The sequence below is a fragment of the Equus przewalskii genome, chromosome 13 (assembly GCF_037783145.1).
Source record: "Equus przewalskii isolate Varuska chromosome 13, EquPr2, whole genome shotgun sequence".
NCBI classification, from domain to species: domain Eukaryota; kingdom Metazoa; phylum Chordata; class Mammalia; order Perissodactyla; family Equidae; genus Equus; species Equus przewalskii.
This window is the reverse complement of record NC_091843.1, coordinates 91,347,746-91,362,924: the sequence shown is the minus strand read 5'-3', so window position 1 is coordinate 91,362,924 and position 15,179 is coordinate 91,347,746. Positions and strand designations below refer to the sequence as shown.

The following is a 15,179-nucleotide window of genomic DNA, read 5'->3' as shown; positions in this document are numbered from 1 at the left end:
GGCTGGGAGGATGCTGCAGGCCAGAGTCTGGACCGGGAGCAGAAAGAGGGGGACAGGAATGACATGCTCTCTGGATGCCCCCGCTCCCCCTGAGGCAGGGAGGACTGTCTGTCTTGCCACCACTGTGAGGCTCGGAGAGGAACAGTTCTTCAGTTCACGTGACCTTGCGGGAACCCTGTTCTCTGTTGTCTGAAATGGACTTCACCTTCAAAGACATCAGAAGCAGAGAAAGAACCCCACCCAGGCAGGATAGCAGCAGCGGCTTCTGTTTTTCAGAGGACGTAATGCTGACTGCCAGTTCTCATTGCCTAGTGACTTTCTGGCTCCATTTATTTTGTTGTGTTGTACGCTTTCAGCTCTGAGGTACGTTAAGGCAATAAACTGAAAAGGCCCCACTTTGCTGTTCACTAGTTTGAACCGATAACTCCCAGAGCTGGGGGATGGAGGAGCTGCCCAGGACACAGGCAGGATCTTTGTTTTCTGTTTTTTATTGGCAGGTCTTCTCAGGGATCCTACAGCTGCAAAAAGAGTCTTGGAAATTTCAGAAGTAAAACAATGAAGTAATTCCAGCCTCTTGGGTCTTTTGTTACACCAGAGAGACTTTTCTCTGCGATCGAGGAAGTTGTCTCATGCACAGGAAAATTTGATCTCAGCTTATTCTAATTTTGGTACATTACTGTCTCAGAGCTGAGGCCTGAGTTCCTACCATTAGTAAAATCACTCTTTGGGGGTGATTCTGACCCCAATTAAAATATATTTGGGGGTACCACCTGGCCTGTTGTTCATTACTGACATCTGGTCAAGACTTGGCTTCCTGGAACCAGCCGAGTGGTACAGGAGAGGACAGTACAGAAGCGGGTGAGACGCAGAGCGTGCACGCTGACGAAGACAGGAAGCCATAGTCGGAGCCCAGGCTGCAGGTTAGGTGGGAGGCTGAATGGGGTGGGCAAGGATTCTGAACCATGGGGTGAGGGGCGAGCACTGAGTTGGGAGAGGAACAGAGTGTGCATAGAACAGAAAAAGGTGAGAGGGAGGGTGGTGGGAGAGGACCCAAGGCAAATCTCACTTATTTCCCAATCTTGTTGGGGACTGACCCTGCTCAGTATTTGGCGTAGGAGAGTCTGCATCACAAGCTTCATACACGCTTTCACGTTGCTTCCTCTATTGCAAATTCCTCATCGAGATCTCCTACAGAGACTTGTTTCCTTGGCTGACTTGTATTGTCATCGGAGATCTTTGGATATTGAAGTAATTGGAAACTGCAAGTAAGAACACACTTAATATTCTTGAGGCACAGTGCAATCTTAGCGATGCTCCCTTATTGGAGAAGTCACGTGGGTCATCCTGTCACATCTCGGTGCTGCTCAGCTGCTCTGTGACTAAGGATTTTGGCTGTAGTTATCGCTGAAGAGCTCAAAACTTAGCAATTAATTTCTGTGACTCGATATTGCAGTGTTATTCCATGTGTGTAAACACCATGTGTTCCTGTTTGCAGAAGGAGTGATCTTTCCCTTTAACAAAGGGCTCGCTCATGACAGCCAGGACAAAGCGCAAGGTGTCGTTTGAGAACGGCGACCTTGGCTTTTATCTTGAAATTGTCATTTTCACTTTTACATCAAGGTTAGAACACGGTGACAACTTTTGATTTGTATCACAAGAACATTTAAACATGTATTTCTGCTGTGCAAAATTGTATGCTACAGAGACAGCAAGTCCACCCATCCGTGCCTCCACCCATCCGTGTAGCAGACGCTCACTGAGCCACTTGCCTCTGGTGCTGGGCATTTGGGATGTAGTGATGGGTGAGCACAGACCAGTCCCAGCCCCTCAAAAAGCTTACGGTCAGTGGGGGAGACAGACGCCAGTCAAATAAACACAGAAATACCATTGTTTCAAATTATGGTAAGTGCTATGAAAAATAGGCACGCAGTTGCATGAAAGCATTTAATCAGGAAAGAGATGTTTCATCTGAGAAGTGAAGAATGAATAGGAGTTAACCAGGCGAAAGGGCTGGGGGAGGAGTGGGGGAGGGAGGGTGCAAAGAACATTCCAGACGTAAAGGAATTTGGAAACTGAAAGACCAGTGCTTGCAGAGAGCAAGTCTTCATGTGTGACTTTGCCTGTGCTGTTGAACTGGGTTGTGTTTTACATTTTTTATTTGAAAAATGAAGGTTCTGATGCTGGCTCCCTATCATGGTAAATAGCAACCGTCCCATAATTAATGAAAAATCGAGCAGCCCTTTGGAGTCCTAAAATGAAAGATGCTGTAATGGCATAAACTCTGCCAAAAGCTACAGCCAAGGGGGAAAAAAAGCAATAACTTGGCTGTCTCCTCCACTTGAGGCATGCAAGCAGATAATGAGAGTCCTCTAATTATCGTTTGCTCTGTGATGAAATCGGAGTTGAAGTTTTCTGCAAATCAGAACTCGATTCCTCTAGGGAGGAACTGTGAGCCTCTTTGCTGGTCCCCTGCGGCTGGACGGGATGAGTTGGCAGGCCCAGGCTGGGGAGTCCGCTGTATTCCAGCATACGGGCAAAGAGTTTGCTCTTTAAAAGGTAGTGGTTCAGGAAACCAAAACAGTTCACTCCCATTACCTTGTTTACAAAGAATCGGCTTTCTTTTTAGGCTGAGGTTTATCTGAATAGACGTTTCTGATCACTTGCATGCTGTATACTGGGCTAAACTGATTTTGCCAGGAATCCACTTGGAAGGCAGGTGAGTGGCGGGCCCGTGAGAATCCAGGAGGAGACTCTGGGCTCCCCTCCTGTGAACTGCAGATTGTCACCCCCAGCTCGGGGCCTGCTCGATTTGGGGCCAGGTGAGCAAGTAGTGAAAATGAGCCCCAGCGCAAATGCTCATTTTGGTGTAGAAACAGGTCTGCATTTCACCAAGAAGGAGCTTCTAGAGCAGAAAAGAGGCTGAACTCGTTGGCAGAGCCCAGCCTTCTGCTGTGATGGGGCCAGCAGGGCCCCCAGGAGGCGGAGGGTGGTGTCAGTCCCCTCCTGCCCCTGCCAAGGAGTGCTCAGGCCGTGCAGCAGCTCCCTTGGTGCCCATCTGGACTGTGCTCCCTCCTGAAAGGCAGCTCTGCACGGCCTTCCCTGCCCTCTGGGGTCACTGCCATCCCTGCCTTTAGATGGCCCTCCCTCACTCCAAACTGACCGTTCATTGTCTGGACCCCATTTGCCTGTGGCCAGAACCCCGGCCTTAAAGGCATGTTCAGACCCCACACATTCTTTTCCCCTCTCTCAGCTCCCCTCCATTCCTGCCCAGGTGGACCTACCGCATCCCCTGGGGTAGCACCCGGCCATCTCCCACTTTTTTCCGTTGGGCCTTCATCCCGCTGGGTGAGCCCCGCCTGCTGCGCTTGTCCATGCTGCTGGTTGGGTCGGGTCACTCTCTCTGTCCCCCAGCACTTAGATTCCTGGAGGAAGGATCAGGAAGAAGGAAGCCCACTTCAGCCTCCAGCTAAGAGGTGTTCTCTATCCAGCGAGGACCAACGTTTGTGCCGGGGTATCACAGCTTGCCCAGCCATGGATAATGGGGCACTCCGTTTTTATCTGTCTAGTGGTGTTTGTGTTGGTGGTTCATCTGGCAGGCCCCCGGAGGGAGGAGGTGAGTGGTGGCCTGAGTTCCAGCTCTGTAACCGCACAGTTAGGAACGGTTCCACTGAAAACACAATTTGGGGTCTGATAATCAGGAATGCTGCTTTCCATCTGGTGGTTCTCACGCTCTGGCAACTGTGGCAGAGGAGAGGCTACGTGTTCAAGTCCATTCCCATGTGTCTCCTTCCGGGCACACGGGAAATTACAGTTCAAACTCCCTTAAGTTTGGGGGGGCTCGTGCCTCGTCTGTGACGTGCTGCCGCCTGGCTGAGGCCGTGAACGACTCCTCGATGATGCTCTGGCTTCTCCTCCTCTGCTACAGGGACGACAGGGGCCCCATGCCCCCAGAGGATGCGGCTACAAGATAGTGGGGCTCTGTCAGCCCAGAACCCCAAGTCTTGCTGGTCCCCCCTGACCCTGGGTTTTCAGGGGCTAAATGGAGGATAGTAAATCCTCTACTGCTAGGCTTTGCTTTAAAGCAAAAGGAGAAGAAAAGAGAATATGTTTGTTTCAGACACATCTGCTTAATTCTGTGTAGATGGTCGAATTTTCTTAACTCGGACTCGACGTGACAAATGCCTGAAGCTCTTCTGTCAGAGGGTTTAGCATCTGTGGAGTCATGGGTAATCTCATCAAAGACATTTTAATGATTGAAACAATGCATTGAGCCAGGTAATAGCTAGAAATCCTGCCCGCCTGCTTTCCTCACTAGTGTAGAAAGAGCCCCGTCGCTCCTGAACAATAACCTGTTCTCCAGCTAGTCCACCCCCTGTCGTCGCACGGGAAGCTTGGGGAGGGTTTATAACCACAGAAAATGGAAAGAGAAGGCTTCCATAATTTTCTCAGCTTAGGGCGGCCGCATCCAAACACCACAGGCTGGGGGCTTCAACACCAGACATTTGTTTTCTCCCAGTTCTGGGGGCTGCGAGTCCAAGATCAAGGTGCTGTCGGGGTCGGCGTCTGGTGAGGCCTCTCCTCCTGGCTGTAGATGGCTGCCTTCTCTGTGTCCTCACGCGGCTTTGCCTCTGTGCACGTGCGGAGAGAGATCCTAGTGTCTCTTCCTCCTACAACGACATCTGCCCTATCGGATGAAGGCTCCACCCCATGACCTTGTTTATCCTTGATAACCTCCTTATTGGCCCAATCTCCAGACATAGTCACCTTGGGGTGAGGGCTCCAACATATGCCTTTTGGGAGGATGCCACTCAGTCCATAACAGAACTATTTGCGTAACCAATCTTCAGTAATTAGGTTGTCTTCTGCCACTTCCGTGGATTTAGAAGCAGTGCATGATGTGGGGACACTGAGGAGGACAAGAGGAATGGCAGTGGCTGGGAACAACCCGCACTCATTAGGGGTGTGGGCCTCCCCTGTATCAGGGAGGTGTCCCCTCTGAAAAGGTCTTCCGGGATTGCCCACATGCTCCCCAAGTATGGAGGGAGATGACAGCCCCCTCCCACCATCTGTTGCCCACGCTGTAGTCAGGTGAAATCTAAAATGCAGATGTAAGAAGTTTACTCCCCAGCCTGAAACCCTTCCATGACTTCCCACTGCCCTCAGGATAAAACACAAAGTCTTCAATATAGCTTGCCCACCATGAGGTCTTCCACACCCAGCATAATGCAAGACACATAGCACATGCCCACAAATGCTCACTGAGCAAATAAATGATGGAACCAGCACCAGCCTCCAGTATGGGGCTTCCCCTGCTAGCTCTGAGATTAGCAGGCAGCTTGACAACATTGGGCAGAGGCCCTGAACCCCAAGTGGTCTGAGCCTGGGCTCATAGCTAGTCAACTGACAATCTGCAAGTAGATAGTCTGATAGAAGCCTGGAGTCTGGCTCCATTCAGAAATGTATAGATAGGTGGGGTCCATTCATTGCAAGAGGCTGGCAAGCCATGGCCGATGGGTCTCATTGCAGATCAGATTTACAAGGGCGACTAGGGAACTTAACACCTATGCATACTGAGCCCTTCTCTGCCCATGAGATATAACTAACCCAGGCACCACCACTCACCTGGTTAAAATACCCACTTGTAAGCACAATTCAAAGGACATAACCTCTAAGATGATGGCAGATGTCACCGTGGTACCGCCTGCGACTTTCTCCTTCAGATTTATTTCTGAAAAATAGCATTAAAAATGTTATGGGCTTAAGATTAAAAGAAAAACCTGAGAGCTTCTTGCCCGAAATACCATCTTTGAGATTTACATTGGGAGACAAAGCTTCTCTCTTTTAAAGACATTTGTAGGATCTGCTTTGTCCCAGCTACTTAAATCCCTTTGGATGGCTCTTCTCATGTAGGAGTGGAGCTGAGGTGAGGATTAAGTCTGATTTGGCACTGATGGAAATGACATCCTGTGGAAATCCTGTGCATAAGGGAGGAGAAAATGTCCCTCCGTGGGATGCTGGAGGCTGGCAGCCATCCCTAATGTTGCGTGTAACCCTGGCCATCAAGCTCATCCTGCCTCCTCTCGGTTTGACTGAAAGGTTGTCATGAGGCTCCTTCTCAAGACGTTGACAGTACTGCTTCTATTCTCCTGCTCACATCCGGGCGTGTGCCCCTGCTCCTTCCGGTGCCTCCTTCCTCTCAGGTAGCTGATCCCAGGCCGTGGGCATGTGGTTTTCTCTTCCGGTCCCATCCCCTTGGCCACCTTGGGCTCTGTCTGCTACTCAGCTGTGCTGCCCAAGGGTGCTCTTCCCTCTTGTTTCTGTTACTTTCACTATTTACTTTTGTTTCTGTAAATTCTCAAACTTCCTTTTCACGGGTTACTCCTCAGCCCTTTGCAGATGCCTCTCTCGCTTATTCAGAACTGAAGGAGATGCTCACAGCAGCGTTGGCCCCATCTTGGAGGAACAGGGAGAAGGGCGTCCAGGCCACAGGAGGGAAGATCCATGAGGCCCAGCCGGCAGTAGCAGACCCAGGCGTGGGACACAGGGGCAGGCTCATTCCAACCATTTACTTGTTTTTTCTCCCTCAAATCACTCTGAAGTTTGCAATTTTGGTACAACTCCCGTCTCCTATGAGTTCTCCACTTCTAAAGCTATGTGAGATCCGGGGCCCGTGTGTAAGTCCAATCAGCTGGTGGAACCTGACGCTCTCGGCTTAGACTTCTGATGTGCGTGTTCATTCCAGATATGGAATAATTGTTCCTGCCCCTCCTTCTTTTTCCCAACCTGATCCATTCTTTTCCCAAGTCAAGCTCGGGTGTAACTCCCGCCTCCCCCATGACGTCATCTGCAGGCACTGTAACCTGCATGGATCTCTTTCTTCTTAAGGTCAGCGACTGATCTAGAATTTCATTATTCTTTTCTGTTTTCTTGGGGATGACGTAATCTCTCCTATTTCCTTGAGGACAGGGACCATGTCTTCCTCTACTTTGGACTTTTCTGTAATAAATAGAACAGATCTAGGCAATTAGGTATTCAGTGAATACAGTCATCCCCCAGCTTCGGCGGGGGGTTGGTTCCAGGACCCCTCCCCCCATAAGAAATCTGCTGACGCTCAAGCCTTTTAGCTGGCAGACCCTCAGCGGATGTCTGCTGGTTCTGCATCCGCGGATTCAATCAACCGCGGATTGTAAACATAGTACCCCGTCTGGTGGCTGAACCTATGGACACAGAACCGCAGATAGGGAGGGCCGACTGCAAGTTTGCACTCTTTGTCCTGGCAGTTGAAATATAAAAGGGCTAGTTGAAAAATGTGATAAAAGCTCCAGCAGCTGCAGGGTTTATGAGCCGGATTGATCTGTCTGATCCTGACGTCTCAGACGCTTCATTTGCATGTCTGTTCCCCATTGGAGAAGACATTAAATCATGGTGATTGTTTCGACCTGTGTTCATTGGAGCTTTAAAAAGCAGAATTCAGGATGAACTTGGTCCATATTTCGTTAACACACAGATTCTCAGGTCCCATCCCAGACCATCTGAGGCTTGAGATGACCTCTCCAGGCAATCTTAATGTGGTTAGAGTTAAACAAACACTGTTCTGTGGGATTTTCCTTGCTGAATAAAACGATATGATTATGACCTGATTTCAAAGCATCTTCCCAGACAATCTTAAACGGAGGACTCAGGAAGATTAGGTATCTAGGTCACCCAGATGTTTTATTCTGAAATGTGTAATGCATCTCATTGCTAGCCCCGGCTCATTTATCTGGTCCCATGACTCTTCAGCTCCTAGCACCTTTTGGGCGTATCACACTGAGTAAGTGTTCGAATCTTTAAACCAACATCATCATCCGCAGAGTAGGTGTGCAGAGTCGCACGGGACGGCTTCGGAAGTGCTCAAGTGCGATTTTAGTCTGGCTGAGAAGCTTCTTGGATTTTCCAAGGTACTTTCCATTTGATTTTTCCTCTCTCTCAGATCGAAAGATCACCAAGACCTGCCTTTTTCTGCAGCTGTTGGACAGAGCTGATTAGGGTTGGCGTGGGTCTGTAGCTTATTAGCCCCCTTGGGTTTAATAGCTGCAAAGGTCTGGGCAGACCAGCGACCGTCACAGGGTCAGAGTGTGAATGGCAGCTGGTCAAGAAAGATAAATATGACAAGATGGGGAACAAAGCAGGGTTATTATTACAAGAAGTGTCACCCAGATAATAATGGAACTTAACCAATGAAAAATCACTTCAATCATGACCTAGCCCAAAAGGAAAATAACCCTTACACTTCCAGAATTTATTGCAGCACTGTGATTGTTTAGCCATTAAAATGTCACTTGCAGAATGAAATAGTTGGGGATGCTGACTTCAAAATGAAATAGTTTTTCAATTCTTCTCAAAATATTTCTAGCATTATTGGAAGACCAGTTTAGGTCTCTGGAGAAACAATTATGACTTAGGGCCCTTTTGAAATGCAGACCCACCTCTCTTTCCCAATTTTTTCTCTCTCTCTCCGTCTCGCTCTCTCCCAAGCTCATGAATAATTTTCTTCGGAATCATTTGAGGAACCATGCTAATGGGCACTTGAATTTCCAGCTCTGCACCCAATGCCGCTCACTACTGCTGACAGTACATCTCTGCTGTGGCTCCATGTGGAAAGACGCCCTTACTCCAGAAAGACGACCTCCGTGAGCTTTTGGAGTTGCTTCTTCCATTTTATGGCCCTCCTGCTTCTTGAGATAGAATACTGCAGATGTTCAAAACAAAATGTCACATGGCCCGCAGCCTCCACTGTGCAGTCTCATTCAACTTTCATTAAAATGCCATGACAGTGCAGAAAATGTGGAAATTTACAATGATGACCACAAAGAACACTGATGGAACAAACGCCAGGATCCTGGAGGAGCTCTTATTATTAGATACAAAGCAAAGGGGCAGACTTAAGGACTGCCTGTGGCACACCCAGGTTTCAGCTCACGGAAGAGCCACAACTGAAGATTGTAGGGAGACAATACATTCTCGACTCTCCACTGCCTTAGCCAGAGACGCGAGGCTGTACCCCAGAAAGCAGCGTCATTGCCTTACCTTGCAGGGGATGGTCCAGTCAGTGGCCAGACTATGCGTTTGCCATCGCTTCTCCAGCCCACTACCTGATTTTTCTGCACACATAAGAGAGACAACATGGACAGCAACGAGAAGGAATTAGGGATGTGTGTTGACTAGAGATTGTCTATGTTTTGGTGGTTGCAGCGTCTTATTGTAGCTTGAGTTCCTCCAGAAGTAGACACTGAGAGAATAAAGCAAATCATTTATTTTGGAGATGATCCCAGGAATTTGTGGTAGGGGAGTAAGGGACACAGGGAAGAGAGGGAGGCACATCAAAGTTCTTATCAAGCAAGTAGCCCTGGAGGGGACTGGAAGTTAATCCCTCTGGGGAACTCTGAGTGCGCCCCTAAAACACAGGGCTCAGAGTCGTCCCACCTAAGAGGTGAGGGAGCAGGGATGTTTGCACCGGTCCCCATCAGTTATCAGTTAAGGTGGCTCCGGGGGATGTGGTGCAATTTCCCTGGCACCTCCGGGTGCTGTGCGCAGGAGTAGAGTTGCCCTGGAGGCCAGAGAAAACCCGCAGGTGCTGACAGGTGGAAGGTTGTGTGCTCTGAAGCGCTAAGGGTGAGGGCTGTGGGCAGGCCCCGGACAGCATCTGCTGCCATCCAGACTCTGCACCACTCACAACCCCGTGCCCGGGTTAGCTTTCTCTGTCCTGCCACTGATTCTTCAAGGTCACACAGATAAAGAAAAAGAACCAACGACAGGAAGGTGGGTGGGCCAAGGTCTCGCTGCTGCTGCTGAGTGGTCCCAAGACATCCATCCGTCGCCTCCTTCTCTTCCAGCCTTTGCAGAGGCCTGCCCCCTTGGCCAGCGTTTCTGCAGGCTGAGGCTGCTTACCTGGTGAAGCAACCTGGGCCTTTATCTCTGAGGGGTCTAAGTCCAGGATGTGATCGATTTCTTCCATGCACCCTCTGTGGCCTGCTGGTTCTGATAACACCCAACGTGTAAAGACAGTGCTGGTTGCACGGTCACTCGAGGTACCATGCTCAGGTGTGCAGTCACGCCCTGGGCCCAGAAGCGTTCAGGAGCTGCTTTCTGAGCAGTGGAGAGCTCTCTGCTCCAGACGGCTGAGCTTGCTCCAGACCTCCAGGGTCTGCCGTGTGCTTCTCCTATGGAGGTTTGTCAGTGTACGGTCTAGTGCCATGGGACCCTCGGGGTCCTGGAGCCTAATGCTGGGGCTGCCTGTGCCACACGTGGACCTGCTGCAGTGCTTTCTCTTGCTCCAGGCCCTCTGGGTTCATTTGTTAGGGCTGCCATCACCAAGTACCAGAGGCCTGCAGCTTAAACAACAGAACTTTATCGTCTCACAGCTCTGGAGGCTGGAAGGCTGAGATCAAGGTGTCGGCAGGTTTGCTTTCTCCTGAGGGCTCTCTCCTTAGCTTGCTGATGACCGCCTTCTTGCTGCGTCCTCACATGGCCTTTCCTCTGTGTGTGCGCCCTGCTGTCTCTCTGTGTCCAGATCTCCTCTTCTCATAAGGACGTCAGTCAGACTGCACGAGGGCACACCCCAGTGATGTCGTTCTAACTTAATCCCCTCTTTAAAGGCCCTGTGTCCAAACATTGTCGCATTCTGAGGTCCTGGAGGTTAGAGCTTTGGCATCTCGATTTTGGGGGACACAGTGTAACCCATAACACCCACTCAAAGCCGACGGCCTTCTGGGCTCACTAACAAATGGGTTGGAGCAGTATTCAAGTGTGATGGATGCAGTCTTCGAAATTTGAAAATCTCTGCCCAGCATTGTGCCACTTTCTTAGTGGTAGGAGGTGCAGAGGACACTAATTTGCCTGCTTGGAGTGACCTGGCGTGTCCCAGACCACTGGAGCCCCGAAACCTTCACTGACCAAGGCAAAGCCCTCGACTGTTTGTGAGGTTCCCCTCCTGCTCTCTGACCACGTGCACGTGACCCCTGCACCCAGAGTACTTGGCCCTTCCTGCTCCCAACACGATTAAAGGAGCCGTGGGTATAGTGAAGCCCTAAGACCCTCTATAGAAGAACCAGATGATCAAGATCCTGTTAAAGTCTATTGTGACACAGAGCAGGGAGGTTAACAGAACCCCGAGGGCACGGCAGTGAATGCTTATTTCTGTCTGTTCCAAGTGACAGCAAACTGCTTTTGAGCTCCTTTCCAGTGGGGGTTGAAAAGAACACATTTTCCAGTTCAGTAGCCTCATCCCAAGCGCCAGAGGCCATGCTGGTCTGTTGGAGTAAATAAAGACGCTGCATCTGGAGCAGCAGCTGTCGCTGGGGTTAGCACCTGGTCAAGTTTACGGTTGACCACCAGCAGCAGCGTGATCTGTTTGGCTTTTTCTGGGGGACTGACTGTGAACTAAATGGGAGTATGATGAGGATCACCTCCTAGACTCCTGGGGCCTTCGAGGGTCCTTGAGGGGGCCCCAGTCTCTGCCGTTCTCCTCACGGTGGAGCATTGCTTCCATTGTCTTGTCAGTGGCCAACAGGGGCAATTTCAAGGTTTTCACCTGCTTTTCTTACAATGTATGAGTCAGGGTCCAGTCAGGAGACAGATACCACACATGTCATTTTAACGGAGAGAGTTTAATGTAAACAATTGAGAAGTAGTTATTGAAAAGCTGAGAGGGCCAAGAGAGAACACTGAGGTCTCCTTGAAACTGCAGGTGGCGGGTCCCATTGTCATGGCTGGGGACAGGGGAAGAAGTTGGAATTATTCACACTTCGAAGCTTGGAGCAGGAACTGAAACTCAGACCTTTGAAAGGGGCCACTAGTCAGCTGGTGCTGAGGGCTCTGAGCTCAAAGCAGGGGCCCACGGGGCTGTGGTCCAGAACTCCGAGGAGGCCCCGGCCAGCTGGAGCTGGTATTTCTGAGGGCCACTCCAGGTGATCCTGCAGGTGTCGGAAAAGCTGCAAACTGGACCCAACGGCTGTGACTGCGGCAAACTGCCAAGGCCGGTGAGGAATGAGACTGAGCGATGCTGACAGGAGCACAAAGCCAATAGGAAGCACAGCTCCTTATCCCGCTGGTATCCCCTATTGGCAGGGCAGAGTGCAGAGCCAGCTGGCAAAGCAGAAATGTGGTTTGCAGAGCTCCAGCCCCAGCATCACAGAGCAGGACATAGAGGAGGGGTGGGGTTGAAGCTGAGAGACACCAGCTTAATAACTAGCACACGGCTCTTGTTCCAGAGGGCGGGCAACCAATGTGACAGTCCACCAATGCATATTCCAGCAGATTATGCACTCAGGGGCTAGAGAAATGACCACAGGGAGGCTACAAACACAGCGGACCTGGAATAACACGAATTGGGGTCCAGACTCCACTTCTTCCCTGGCCTCCAAGCTCCTTCTGTCACACATGGGCCCTGATGATATTCTGGGCTCCTAAGTGTTAGTGCCAACTCACATCCTATACACACAGCCCTTGAAAATCACATGATATTCTCCTTTCTCTGGTGCATAATTCTCTGGTGAATGGCTCTGTTGCTTTGGGAAGGGCTGGTGGAGTTACCGTTATGGCGTTGCAGGATTCTCCATGGGGACCCAGGCACTCCTTCAATCCATTGGTTCTAGATCTGAGAATGGGCTCAGGTCTGGAAACCGAGTGAGCGATCATGACTTTCCACTCGGGTAGCTGATGTCCGCTTTCTGCTCATCCACTTTTAATCTCTTGTGATCATATAGATCAAGCAATACATTTGTCGGCTGCCCATCTGTCTTGTCCTCAGGAACAGCATGGCAGCCCCAGTGGCCATTGTGACCTTGCTGTCCGCAATGATAATGATGGCCTACCCTGGCCTCTGCTCTTCTGGAATCTCATCATCCCCACGGACACTAGGGGGCCCAAGTGTGGCTGTCCATTAGGCTAGCACTGGCAGTATGAGACGCTAGAGGTATTGCTGAGGGGAGTCGAGCCCTTTCAACCTCTATCCTACCCGAGTCCATGACAGGAGGGTCCCTCAGTCATTAAGCTACAGCAGGCTGTAGGTCACCTCCACCCTGCTCATTGGAATGCCTGGATTCAAAGCTTGCTTCTGCTGGTTACTTGCAGAATGACCTTGGGCAAATTACTCAGTGTCTCTGTGTCTCAGTTTCTCTCCCCGTAAAACGGCAATAATAATAGTACTTACCTCGAAGGGCTGTTGGTTGGATTCAGTGGGTTGACACCTAAATTGCTTAGAACTGTGTCTTGCAGACCATCAGCCCCTGAAGAATATTAGCTATTATCATTCTCATTAAAGCAAAAAGCTAACAAGAATGTTAACCATTATTGTTCACCATCATTCTGGAAATGATAGAAAGCAATTAGACATTAAAAAAAAATGAATCCAAACGTTGGAAAAGAAGAGACAGAATTATCATTATTTATGGATCACAAGATTGACCAACTGGAAGCATTCAATACCACCAATGAGAAACTCTTCAGAATTAATAAGAGAATACAGCAAAATGGCCCAAATCAATAGTTTCCTTAACATTCAAAATAGTCATCCAAAATATGAAATAACTGGGGAGAAAAATTCTTACTCAAGTGAAAGCAGGTCTAAAAGGGAAGCGCAGACCTTGAAAGGCAGCCAGGCGGGGGCCGTGCTCCCGGACGCCGTCTCGCTAGTGCAGAGATGTCAATTTTCTCAAAATTAATCATAAATTAATTACACGATTCCAATCAAAACTCAAACATTATTTTCTAACTTAAGAATGATTCTCCAGTTTATCTGGGAGACTAAACAACGAGAACAGTAATAACAAATGTTAAAGTAGGAATAGCGGGATAGCCATCACCTCCAGATGTCAACACACATTTATAAAGTCAAATCGGTTAAATATTGTTACTGGCGGATAAATACACAAAACGAAAAAAAATAGAAAAGGTTTAAAAGTCTACAAATAAATCTTACATCTATATTTAAAGGTTAGTCTGTACCAAAGTTTCCATTTCAAATCAGAGGGGAAAGGCCAACGACCCCACAGAGGACGTTTCAGTCACCCGGGAAACAGTCATGTCAGCTTCCTCAACTCAAGACTCACCTAAAATAAATTCTTCATTGATAAAAAATTAAGCACAGAAACACGAAAACATAAGAAAAAGCAAAATCAGACAAATCTTATGTAATCTTGAGGTTGAGAAGGGGAAGGACCATGTATGGTGGAAAAGAAAGGACAAGAATAATAGTTAAATACATAGAAATTAGAAACTTGTGGTGTTATGAAACATCATGAACAAAGGAGAAATTGGGAAACATATTATAAAATAAATGACAGACAAAACACTGACTTTATTTTAAGAAGAAGAGTGCTCACAAACCTATGGGAAAGGTGTAAACAGCTCAGTGTAAAAATGGCAAGTAGCACAAATGAAAAAGTCACAAAAGAAAAATGTTAATAGGATATAAAAGAAAAATGTGTTTCAGAATAAAAAAATGGAAGTGAAAGCAGTGAGATAGTTTCCATTTTTAAATTTTGGTATCAAACCAACAAATTGTCATTTAAAAATTATAATATCCAGTGACGGTGAGGGTACTGGCAGCATGGGCCCTTCCACTCAAGGTTGGGAGAGGGTTGACAGGCACCGCGTTTCCGGAGGTAATTTTGATGCCATGAGTAAAAGCTTTGCAAGTCTGCCTTATGGAATCCATCCTGAAGAAATCAGCAGTTACGGCCAAATAGAAATGCAAAAAGATATTCCTCAGACTTTTTATAATAGTGAAACAACCTAATATACACAATCATGGTGGATGTTTTAGGTAAATTGTGTACATCCATAAGATGGAATACTATCCAGCCATTAAAAGTCAAATTTACCATCTCAGAAAAATGTTTATGATAATTTGCTGTGACAGAAGTAATGTATAAAAATATATAGTGTCATCAGTTTTGTGAAAAATGTGTGCAAGTATGTATATATATATGCAAGGAAAAAAGACTAGAAGGACATACGGTATTGATAATAGTTACCTCTGGGTGTAGGATTATGGGTAATTTTTTTCTTCATACTTTTTGTGTTTTCCAAATTTTCTGCATTGAACGTATATCAGTTTTGTAGTTGGAAAAGGAAGAAACTATGAGGGAGAAATGAAGGAAACCTAAGGGTTCCATGACTCAGCTGACCTCTACTCA

At 48.3% G+C, this 15,179-nt stretch overlaps 1 long non-coding RNA gene across 1 annotated transcript in view; it reads left to right on the top strand.

The window, feature by feature from the left end:
• Positions 1-683: 683 nt before the first annotated feature.
• LOC139075200 (uncharacterized) overlaps positions 684-15,179 on the top strand; it is a 47,731-nt gene continuing 33,235 nt past the window's right edge. Inside the window, exon 1 of the long non-coding RNA XR_011525362.1 lies at positions 684-920. This is a non-coding gene — a long non-coding RNA (uncharacterized lncRNA). The remainder of the gene's footprint in view (positions 921-15,179) is intronic.